The following is a 13,170-nucleotide window of genomic DNA, read 5'->3' on the forward strand; positions in this document are numbered from 1 at the left end:
ATGGATTATGGTATTGTTATAGATAAAGGAAATTGCAGTAGTAGCAGAGGTGTTGGTAACTTAATGAGAATTCAAGTGATAAAATTTATGCAGAGTGTCAGAAACTGCTAACCTGTGAACCGAAGAGAACCACTATCACCATTGTGAAATTAAACTCATAAAAAAAGAATACTATTTCCATCCATACATAAAGATTAATTTGTTAAAATGGCTGAGTAAAAAAAAATTAAAAAAAATGGCTGATTAAAAAAAAAAAAAAATATAAAAAAAAAAAAAAAACAAAAAAAAAAACCCCACACACACACAAACACTGCTTCCTATTATAGCCATAGCTTTGTGGGTAGAGCTCTGACATATTGTGCAGTAGCATTTTAACCAACTCCTGACTTGAGGTCTTTTCTTGAACATGTTCCCTTCTCTTCATGTCCTGTCTGCATATGACTGTCCTGTCCAACATTGGCAAAAAAGTCCATTCCAAACAGTCAACTGAGATTAAACAGAAACATCTATAAATAAATTAAGTTGTGGAAGGATCTGTGTGGTCAGGTGGATAAAACTAATAATAACAAACAAACCATAAATGAGATAAATTAACACTTTGATGCATAACATGGATCAATGTTACCCGCCTGAGTTTTTATTTTCTATATTTTTGCAAGAAATTAATTTCATCATTCAGTATTCCAGATATTCCTCAGTGAACTTGTTTTTGATCATCACAAATCCTTATTTTCATTTTTTCCATTCTTACTTTTGAGTAAAAATCATTTTTGTATCACTACCCTTCTAATGCACAGCACAACATGGGTCTAAAATGACCCGTTCGTGTTATTTCAATCATTTGTTTCTTTGCTGAACCAAATTTATTTTATCATTTATTATTCCAGATATTAATTAAATATCTTGTTTTTGATTTCCACAAATCATTGTTTATTTTTCCTTTCTTATTTCATAAACAAACACAGTTTTTGTATCTTCTACATCAATTTTACACACATGGGTCAAAAGATATTTGCTCATTTTTGCATGTAGGAACATATTTACTGCAGAAAACTTTTCACCTGCCACACATTTCACAACTAAGCATGGCTGCTTTTGAATATTTGATGCAGGTAAGTAAGTAAGTATTTAATTATGTATTTATTACCATCGAAAATATTGGATATATTGTGAAAGATAGCTGGACATAACATTTGAATGTTAGGCTATGGTTACCTTGACCTTGAAATCCATTACTAGTGAGAAAGAGAAACATGCCCAATTTAGCTAGCCTGTTGTTGACATATTCTATTCTAGCTAGCTAATGTTAGCTAGGTCAAGGTTTCTGTCTGACAGTGACTATATATACTAACTATATACATGATCAACTGTTTGATGTGCATTTTAAAATATTCTTGTGCTTTTCATTTTCTTTATCCATGAAAAGGGCCATGAAAAAGTGCAGGATCTGTTCCCAGTGCACCAGGCCTGTGTGCAAGGAGCCCAAACATGTAGTTGTCATTTGTGAAGCATGCAAGCACTGAGAGGGCAATTTGAGATTTTATTTTTTCAGTTTTATTTTCTTTTATTTGGTCACATTCACTACAGCTGCACTATAGATCCACTACAGTTCAATTTCAGTGGTTATTAGTGATATGTGTATGTTATGTGACAAAATGATTATTTTAACAAAATGTTGTCTTAATTCTTTTGTTTTATCATGCTTGCATTGATGGGTCATTTTTGTCCCATGTGTGTAAACTTGTTGTAGTAACAGAAACCTAGCAGAAATTAAAATAATAATTTGTGTTCGTTGAAAATAGGATATTTTGAATATTCATAATGGAATTCATAGATCAAGGAATATTAAATGCTGAAACAAATCGATTCCAAAAGATTGCCCAGCCATGCATGAAATGAATATGGGTTATTTTAGACCCATGTTGTGCATTGTGCAGTTATTACATCAGCCTGAAAAACTTCTTCTAAAACTTCTGAGCCACATTCACCAAACTCAGCACAGAGCTTCCGTCTGTTCTCATTCAGGTTACTTGATCTTTTCTAGCAGATCATACTTACAGTTTTCCCATAATGGATGATCAAGCATGCTATAGACTTCATCTGATGATTTCTGACTAATTCTTCAAGCTACATCCATCTCTCTTATCCAACGCTTAATGTTTTATTGCTCTAAAAGTATTTAAAGTACAAGTATACCTTCAAGTCTTTAAAAACTATTATCAAGAAAAAAAGGACTTTCAGGACTTTGTCAGCCAACATCAAAGACTGTCTTGACAATCTGTTCTCTTCCGGGTTTCTAAGAATGCAACCAATAGATTGTTCAGTTTCCCATTAGATAGTATACATTTCCATGTGTTAGTAGTTCTATACTGTTAATTGTATATTGTTACTTTAGTTTGTCCTGATTGTATATTTTTCATTCTTCAATTGGTCTGAAGCCATACAAATCTCTAACATTGTGGAAATGCACAGAAATAGAAAATATGGAAAATTAACATTTGTATACAGTTTTCTTTTTTTTTTTCAGTTGAATATCATAGAATCTTTTTCCCTTTTTCAAGATCACATACACTCATTATAAAACTCTGAAAGTGTTCAGCCAATCCAGGGTCACTCTTGTATCAGAAATGTAACAGCTTGCTGACAGGCAAGGATCCATTTAGCCATGAGGCACTATGCGGTGTTAACAGAGTGCTAGTGTGTACAGCTGTTTTTACTGCCTATACACTGCATTTAGTGAGTCCGCTGGACCGACTGAATGAGCATTAGTTTTCTCCCTCTCTCTTCTCTCTTTCTGCTGTCTGAATGAACATTGGCAATTGAACTTTTTCTCTGGACAGCCTCACTCAGAGGCTGTGAGCACAATTCTCATGGTGATCCTCATGGTAACAAGTTGAAATTACAATTTCTAATAAATATATGTCCTGTCATAATATGGTTATATTGCTAATCTTGTGGATGCTTCCATCTGAAAAGCTGGATTTAAAGGGATGGTTCACACAATATTAGAAATTTTGTCATTTAATAAAATTTATTCACCATTGTTCTATATTACACTATTTCCTCGAAACCCAGAAACACAAAACCAAATATTTTATGAGAATATCCTGGACATATAATGTTAATAATAGCTGTTAAGCTCCAAAATGCACCAAAATGTGACCCATAAAATAATATTTTTTAATTTTAATTTTAATTTAAATTTTTGTTTTACATTGTGAGAATTACTGTACTGTTTAAAAACTCCAATAAAAAGTCCAGTAAATAATGCATTTAAAAAGTGTTCCATATTAAAAACCTATTTAAAACTGGGCTCAATATACACTACCATTCAAAATTTAGGGGTTGGTTAGATTTTTATTTTTATGTATTTATTTATTTTTGAAAGAAGTTTTTCATGCTCATGATGGCTGCATTTACCATTTAAAATGACAATTTTAGCTTAAAAAATAGTTTTCTGTTTTAATATATTTGAAATGTAATTTATTCCTGTCATGACAAAGCTGAATATTCAGCATCATTACTTCAGTCTTCAGTGTTGCATGATCCTTCAGCAATCATTCTAATATGCTGATTTGCTACTTATGAAACATTTCTTATTATTATCACTGTTGAAAACAGTTACAGTTTTCAGGACTCTTTGATGAGTATAAAAGCACAGCATTTATTAGAAACAGTCTTGTAACATTATAAATGTCTTTACTGTAACTTTTGATCAATTGAATGCAAGCTTGCTGAGTAAAAGTATTCATTTCTTCAAAGCAGTGTACATTCTCTAAAAAATCTTCATGACCTATATACAGTTTTGTTAATTAAATTCATCTTGTTTTAAGGATATTCGTGTTTATTTATTTATTTATTTATTTATTTGAATTTTTTTTGGTGAAAAACAAGACAAAAGTCTTGATAAGTAAGTGTTTAAGAAGTGCAGTTTGGTCAATTTCAATTCTTTATAAATAGGTTTTCTTCATTTGCTAGTTGCTTTCCATTAATCACTAGCTGATGCAGGCTTTATTAATGAGCACATTGCAGTGAACATTTTTGTGGCTGATGCCTCTCTCTTACTCATTATTATAGGAGATATAATATGGCCATCTCCAGATGGGAACAATAACCATGATGGTGAAAGATCCCATTGCTCATCCAGCCTGTGTTACAGTAAGTGTTGAGATCGTTACACCCATCAGTATTCAGTACAACATTGTGTTGTCACAGAAAATTAAATAACCAATCAGAAGAACAACTTTCTTGTTGCTGTAAATCAAATGATGTTTATCATTATTATGATGAAGTATGTAATCCTGCCAAACTACACTGCAATATATACAATTCAATGACGCACAGGTGCCGCAATGATGCCATTTGTTTTTAGGGAGAGCAGCGGGTCTAATTTTAGTTGCATTTAAAAATAGCTGACTTTTCACTCCCTCGATTTGCATTCCTCACACTTGATGGCTGCTTTGCTTTCATTCAGCAGACACAATCCAAAGAAAATAGATCTCATATTGCAAATTACTTTATCAGTTTGCAAGACAACACTGCAAACTTTTTACTTCACGACACACGTCGGATGGTTTTAGGCTTGTTGAACCAATTATAGCTAAACTATGTCAGTAATAATTAAGAAAAAGAGAGGCAAAGTGAAACAAGACGAGGAGGAGAGGGCTGAATTTGTTGTCTTGGAGACTGTTGCTAAGTAGCAATATCAGGGAAGCATAGTAACAGAGCTAAAGGGAGAGACACTTTTTGAGACTGTGACTTAAACTTAACTAGGCAATAATAGATTAGACGCATAGGGATGGTAACAGTGGTTGCACACTTTTGAAAAATGTGTAGCTTGTGTGCACTCATGAGGGTTGGAGTTAAGTCCAGACTTGATGACCAGGATTATTTTTAGCCCACCTCAAGCAGTGAGAGACCCCTGGAGAATGGGAGCATTCAGAGATTTAATTATGGCAGAGGAGGAAGTGTGTTTGTGTGTGTGTGTGTGTGTGTGTGTATGCATTAAAGAGAGGGAGAGTGTGAGCAAGACTGATTTAATCAACAATACACACAATTAGCTCAGAGGACATTTAAAACTGTGAATTAATTTAAAATCAGAGAAGCTACATTTGCTTTACATTTGATCCAGTGGTGGATTAGATCACTTGAAATGTGTAATAGAATACATAATGATGTGTGTTCAGCTGTGACCATCTTCCCACTTCCCCCCGAGAAAAAAAAAAAGTCAGATATAGGGGAAGATGGGGAAGATGCCCTCCTTTAAAAAGACTGTGCATTTACTTTTAAATTGTTGCAGCCACTTTATTAGGCACACCTGACTGAACCCCCTTTTGTCTTCAGAACTGCATTAAATCCTCATGGCATTGATTCAACAAGGTGCTGGAAACATTCCAGAGAGATTTTGGCCCATACTAAAATGACAGCATCATGTAGTTACTCATCACGCAATTGAACACATACCAAATGCATTATCCTTCTGGAAATATCACAAAATGGGTACACTGAGGTCATAAATGGATGGACATGGTCAGCAACAATACCCAGGTAATCTGTGGCGTTTAAACAATGCTCAACTGGTACTAAGGGGCCCAAAGTGTGGCAAGAAAATCCCCCAAATCATTACACCACTAGAATGGTTGATACAAGGCAGGATGGATCCATGCTTTCATGTTGTTTATGCCAAATTCTCACCCTACCATTCACAGCAGAAACTGAGACTCATCAGACCAGGCAACCCTTTTCCAGTTCTCTGTTGTCCAATTTTGGTGAGCCTGTGCAAATTGTAGCCCAGTTTTCAGTTCATAGCTGACAGGAGCGGCACCCGGTGTGGTCTTCTGCTTCTGTAGTCCATCTGCTTCAAGGTTCAATGTGTTGTGCGTTCAGAGATGCTCTTCTAGGAACTCTTATCTGAGTTACTATTGCCTTTCTATCAGGTCAAACTATTCAGGCCATTCTCCTCTGACCTCATTAAGGCATTTTAACCCACAGAACTGCTGCTTACTGGATATTTTCTCTTTTTTGTACCATTCTCTATAAACCCTAGAAATGATTGTGCATGAAAATGAAATGACAGAATGACAGCATTAAAACTACCATAGCCATTCATTAAAATGTAATTTTGCCCTGACTTAACCTATATGGCAGGGGTCTCCAAACTTGGTCCTGAAGGACCAGTGTCTTGCAGAGTTTAGCTCCAACCCTAATCAAACACACCTGAACCAGCTAATAAAGCTCCTACTTGGCATACTAGAAACTTTCCATCAGGTGTGTTGAGGAAAGTTGGATCTAAACTCTGCAGGACACCGGCCCTCCAGGACCGAGTTTGGGCACCTCTGCTATATAGAAATAAAAGAAACAATACTTGTGTCTTTTTATTGCTATATACTGTATATGGAATTCAATATACTATAATGCTATATTTTATGTGGGCCACGAAAGGTCTCAGTGCAAGGTCAGGTTTGAGTCCTCGTGTGTACAGCAGTCACTGTGCACGTACATTATGTCTAACAGCTGTCTGATCTATTGTCCGCAATCTACAGTTGTCTTCACAATGAAATATGTTTGGACAACCTCATTTCAGTCTTGAAGGGATTTATTATTATTATTATTAAATCATGTCTCACACTACTGCATGACATTAATATGTCAGACGTATGCACTAATGTTGAAACACTAGAAATAACTAGCGGACATGTTTTTCTATGATTTTTGACCCTGTCAGTGTATGGCTATCAAAATATAGCATCCTACAAGAATATTCACTTCTAAAATCTTCTGTTTACATATTTACAATTAAGCACACTGGATTTCATTCTATATACACTTTGTAGATGTACCTCCTGAATGCACCATAGACCATTAAAAGAGATGTTTAAATCTTGATTTATAGTGAAACAGCCCCCTCTGCTGGCCTCTGTAAATTATTTTTCCACAACACAAATGTCTGTATTCCACAACACAAATGACTTCTCCAACTCATCGATCTTGACCTAACCATTAAATGTAAACTATAATCTGTTATGTTTTACCTCCAGCATGATCATGGCATGTTGTTGACATTGACACGCAAATGATTGATCTAACAATTAATATTTTGGTGGCAGGTGAATCAGAAAAAAAAAAAATAATAATAATTGGTTAACATTATGTTCCCTTACTAAATATGGTGAAAACTGCAATTAAGGGGTGTCCAATCCTGGAGGGCCACTGTCCAATTAAAAGCACCTTTTAGAAAAAAAAAAGCTACTTGTGATGAACTTTAATTCTTTATGTGGCTTTCTCTTTACCACCTGTGCTATTATATAGGTTGTCATTTTATGTTAAAAGTAAAAAACAGAGTTTAGTAGCAGCAAGGTAATGCTAATTCAGTGGGAAAATGCTGTTGGATTTACTGGTTTAAAATGGTTTTGTTTTTGGTTTACTGGTATAAAATGTTTGACTGCTGGACAAGAAATGTCCCTGGTTTTTCAGAAATCTGATCACCTTAAAGTATTATGTTACTGTATAATGAAAGCTGTTCTGCATGATACTGTGTATAGGTGATCAGTCTGAATGAATCATGAACCAATTCATGGTCGGTCATAGTTCAGATATTCAAAGAGGCATCTCGAGTGGCCAGTTAAATTTTAGGGGTGGCTTGTGTCCACGCTGCTGCTCTTATTTGAAGCTGACACATCATTTTCATAGAAAACTTAATAACCTGAGTCATATGAATGGATAGAGCTGAACTGTGAAGGAATGATGAAAGAGATTCTTATGCTATTATTGTTGTAAATATGAACAGGTTGGCTTATGTATAGCTTGACTCAAAGCCTTTGCTCTGTCTGGTCTTTTTTGCCATCATGGGATGTCTTTGATCCAGCTCCTTTGGCGAGTTCCATTTGGAAACTGTGTGTATGTAACATGTATTTGTATTTAAGCCATATCGATCCCCCGGAGCCGTCTGCGGCACATTTCATTATGAATGCGCAAGCTTTATTTGACAACTTGTAATGACACACCTGCTGACTGCAATGATAGCTTGGAATAGCCAGGCCCATTTTTAATCTAACTCAGATTGGATTCGTCTTAAAGAAGAAAGTCATATACACCTAGGATGCTTCGAGGCAGCCGCTCTTGAGCTCAGAGTTTAACATCCTCCCTATCAGGCCATAAAACGATGAGGTAAAAGAATAGAGTCATATGCAGATGCACAATAAAAAAATTATAAATAAAGCAGCATTAAATAAAAACAAGTGTACACAGGCCTTATTGAAATTAACAAACCAAAAGACCCTGTAGAGAAATCCATATTGGATGTATATCAAGTTAAAAAAGAATTAGGACTCCAGTATAAACTTCAGCCCTTTACTGCTGTTAACGTTAACTCCCCAAAACAATTATTTTATAATGTTAAACCATGTTAAACTCACTTTAAAGGTTCCTCGCCATCTTTTCATGTGTGTCAGTGCAAGTTAAAAATAGCCTAAGGTAGCTACTGTATTACTGTTAAGCATGTATTCATTTATAGAATTATGCTCAAGTAATATTTACATATGTAAGGAATTTGTATCTGTTAAATAAAGTAATATAAAATGTCTTACCTGGCTTTTATTGCACAAAAATGGTTTTAAAAATTACAGTGTTTTGATATTATTCAAAGAAGAAAACAAGGGAAAAACTGAATTGATTTGTGGTCTCCCTGAGAATGTGAAGGGTTTGTTTGCCTTTCATTATTCATGGGGAAAAGACAAGTCCCATACAGAATGTTGAAAAGATGGCAAATTCAACATTATATCGATATTAATATGATATCAATACAAAACATGGTTTTCTGCATCACAAGTTTTCTGTACTTTTATTGGACGTTTGTGCCCAAACACCCCTGACATATTTAGCTGGCTCATGTCACATGACTCTGCCTTTAAGTTGAATATATTTTTTTTCTTCTAAAAATAAACATTATTTTAAAATATCACATACCAATTTAAGAAATATTCAGTATTGTTATTTATAAAATTTGTAAGGGACCATATTTGAAATGTTTGGCATCATCCATTTCAAGTTTGCAAACACAAAGTCAGTTCTCTAATCAGTGATTGTTGTCCAGGACAATGGCTGCGTTCAGCCCCGACAAAAACGGTGCAAAACGTTTTTTAAACAGAAAACGGTGGTGCATTGAACACCCTGTTCTGATGACACAAGTGTTGCAACTATGGCAGCTGAGAAGGCCATTCTTTGTGTTCTTTTTTAAGAATTTTCGGAGCCTGATATGATCGGTATAAATTTTGTGTTTAATACAGCAAAATAGGCTCAATGTTACAGTCACTGCCCTTGCCGTACAGAATAAACGAGAACATCCCAATCGAGTGAAGGGATTTGTGGAAAACTGTGGTTCTTAATTATTGCGATCCAACATTTGCCTCACAACATTTCAGGTGAAGAAAAATCCACTTCTTACATGCAAGACTGTGTTATGATCTATATGACCATTTTTATTGTGAGTATTAGGCTTACCATTATTGCTGATCACTGTTGTTGTGCTATGTTATTGTAATATTTACCATTATATAATCAGAGTAGTATAGAAAAGTTTATGAAAGTGTCACTCCACAAATACAATAGCAAAATATATAAATATGTATAGTATTTTTGTTATATTAATCACTGTCGAGCACACCTTCCTAAGGAAAGGATATGAACCAGAAGACATTGCAATTACTAAATGATATTTAGACAGACTTAAAGAAATTCCAGATCTATAATTGTGCTCTTATTATTTTAGTTATTTTGCCTTTAATGTAAATAAACGTGCAAACAATATACTTGTTCTTGTGAATTTATTTAGATGGTAATTACATTGTACGAGCTGTCTCTTTAATACCGCGTGGTTTATACAGCATACATGCTGCCGCTGATTGGGCCGACATTTCTGACACACCCACCAAACAAGAGAAAACGCATCTCCAACCCGTTTGCACACCGTTGCACACCGTTTCCAGGAAACGTGTCGTTCAAAACCCGGAAAACGTAGCAAAACGTTGCGCACCGGTGTGAGCTTGAACGTGCCCCAGGTAAATAAAAAGTCAGTTCTCTAATCAGTGATTGTTGTCCAGGACAATGCTGTATCCAAGCAACTGATCTCCTATATAAGCCTACTCGTGCCACGTTAAACAAGCTACTAGGATTGCAGATTAATAATAATATTATAAATTTATAAATCAATATTCTAATATTATTGCAGTGTTTTTCTTGGTTCTTGGTTGTTTTCCAATGACCGACTGTACAATGTCACTTACATAAGAAAGAGTTTCTTCACAGGCATGAAAACTATTTCTATTGTTGCCCCCTTACATAATACAGTATGATGCATACCTTAGTGACAAAAGGAAATATCTCTCTTTTTTTCTGTGACAAAGATTAGAAGATTATTTAAATCTAAAATAGGACTTTCTTGAACTTTCACATTGTCCTTATTGATAATATTTCTCCACTGGCTTCACTCTTCGGCTCAGTTACCTAAAAAACCTACAAAACTTGTGACATTTTGTTCTGAATAATGAATTATGTAATATGTAGATTTTATATTTATGCCATTGAAACTACATTTCAAACACAAAATCTACTGTACACCAAAGCTATTAGTGAGTTCTTGTTCAAATCAGTCACACAAGCAGGTTTACAGGTTTATAGTGTTTATTTATTAATTTATTTTAAATATGACTTTTACACTGAAAATGATTTTTTGACCTCAAGTCAAATTTAAACATGCATTACAAAATGCATTTACTTTTATAAAGTACTGTATAAAAAACACAAGCTTTTCAAAAACATTTATGCTTTTAAAAACAAAATCCCCAAACAATTGTTTGGACAATTTTATTCAGTGGACAAAATACACAGTATATACTGTACTTACAGTACATAAAAAGAAAACAATTGATAAGTTACAACAGGTTCTTTCAAATATATCCACTCTTGCACTCATACTAACACAGCAGGTAAAACAAGGTCTTTACAACTAAGGGGTGTTTGTGTGTGACATGCAGCATGATCTACATTGCAGGCTCTAGCAATGTTTCATTTCGGATGTCTGTATGCACTTTATCCCCCAAGTCAATTCTCAAATTAATCATTTCAAATTACCAATTGCACAGGGCCGTGATAAAATTCACAGAGCTCAGGTCAAAATGTTACTCGGTGGTTTCCCCAAAAGTGTATCTTGCTAAGCTAACTGCTCTACACAACAAATAGGTAAAATAAAATTAGAAAAAACAATGCAAACCCCCCCTTTATGAAGCCTGTATTTATAATACATTATGAGGATATCTATTATTCACATTCAGAGTTTAAGAAAATGCCTGTGCATCTTCTTGAAGAATATCCTGAGTCGATTGACTTAATGGAGATGATAGAGTTTCTTTCAGATACTGTGAAGGAAAGGCATTCAGATTAACTTTTTTTTATTCTTCTTTACAAATTTTGAGTAATAAATATAATGCATAAACCCTGTGAGATTTAGTTTCAGGATCATGAATAATGCTGCTTTTATTGTTAGATAAGCATCATTTTATTCTCAGTTTAAGTGATGTGTTTGGTTGTATGAATACTTACACAATGTCTCATCCAGTCCTGGACTGCATTTCTCTGGACTTCGGTTTGGATCGAAAATCTCTGTGTGGAAATTGTTGATTACAAAAATATTACCGAATGCATTCTATAAGTAGGATGAAGGACTTAAGACATTGTTTATTTCTATTGTCACTCCTATCTTTGGTTTTCATTTATATTCTCTGTGTGAAAATGTATTGATTATTACAAAAATATTACTGAAGGCATTACATATGTAAAATAAGTTGTTTTTCAACATGTTCATTCTGTAACACAGATGAAAGACTTAAGATATTCATTCATCATGTAGAACACTTTTTAACATATGCTTTTTCAACATAATCAGTTCATAACTGAAGGATGATGGACATAAAATACACATTCACTCACCATGACACCAACATTTAAATCTTGAATCCTCGGAACTGACTAGAAAAGAAGAAGAGACACAGATGAAAGACAATATTTCATGTGCTTATGGTATGAATTATGACTCAATGGATGTCCATTACATAAGAAAGGTTTGTTCAGAAACATAAACTACTGTCTGTTGACTACAGTATTATTTCAGTGTTAAAATGAACATTTGCAAAATAAAAATGTGTAAGAGCACAAATAAACTTAGAGTAGCATGACAGAGCACTTCATTTATAATGGTAAAAATAAAAAAAATAAAGGTCAAAATATAAAAACTGTTTCTATTATCACTCCTGTCTTTGGTTTTCATTTATATTCTCTGGGTGGAAATTGTTGATTATTACAAAAACATGTTTTATTTATTTTATTTTATTTTTTTTTAAATAAGCTTTCTCATCATATTCATTCTGTTACTCAGATGAAGGACTTGAGATATTCACTTACCACACAGAACACACGTTAAGCTTATTATTACTGTTAATATTTAATGGCATAACATTTTGCAGTGTCATACGCACCACAAAATAACACTAGCTTCACTTATTGGCACTGATGGGTTCTTAGCATTGACTTTAAAAAGAACAACAGGACTGTTGAAAGAGAATATTTCACTATGCTATGAGCTTCCTGTAAAAATACAAGCTTACTTTCAGGTATTGTATTATATTTCAGGTACTCACAGTTAGCAGAAGTGTCCATGCTCTGTCTGTTCATTACTTTCACCTTAACATTAGTGTTCTCTGCCATCATGTCAACATTCTGTGCAATCTGTGATGGAAAAATTGTGCATTGGGGACAAGATTATTTTTAACCTTATCACTGATTTCTTTCTATCGAAATATAGCTCTATAAGGACTATAATGTACAACAGATTGTTAACTACCAACATGGTGAATGTTTAGTGCATTTAAAGTAAATCATGTCCAAACTATATATACTATATAGTTACAATACAAAAAATAAATGTTTTTTGTATTTCTCAAATAAAACAAATTACTGTTACTAAACAGGTAGTCATAGACAGATTGATACCACTGCTCACATTTGGCAAAATATTTTACATATGAAAGGTTTTTTGTATTTGTTAATTAAAATAATATAAAATGTCTTCCCTGATGGCACTATTCTCATGACTGTTCTGAGTGGAGAGGTGTTACTTGA

The sequence above is a fragment of the Cyprinus carpio genome, chromosome A8, assembly GCF_018340385.1.
Source record: "Cyprinus carpio isolate SPL01 chromosome A8, ASM1834038v1, whole genome shotgun sequence".
NCBI lineage: Eukaryota > Metazoa > Chordata > Actinopteri > Cypriniformes > Cyprinidae > Cyprinus > Cyprinus carpio.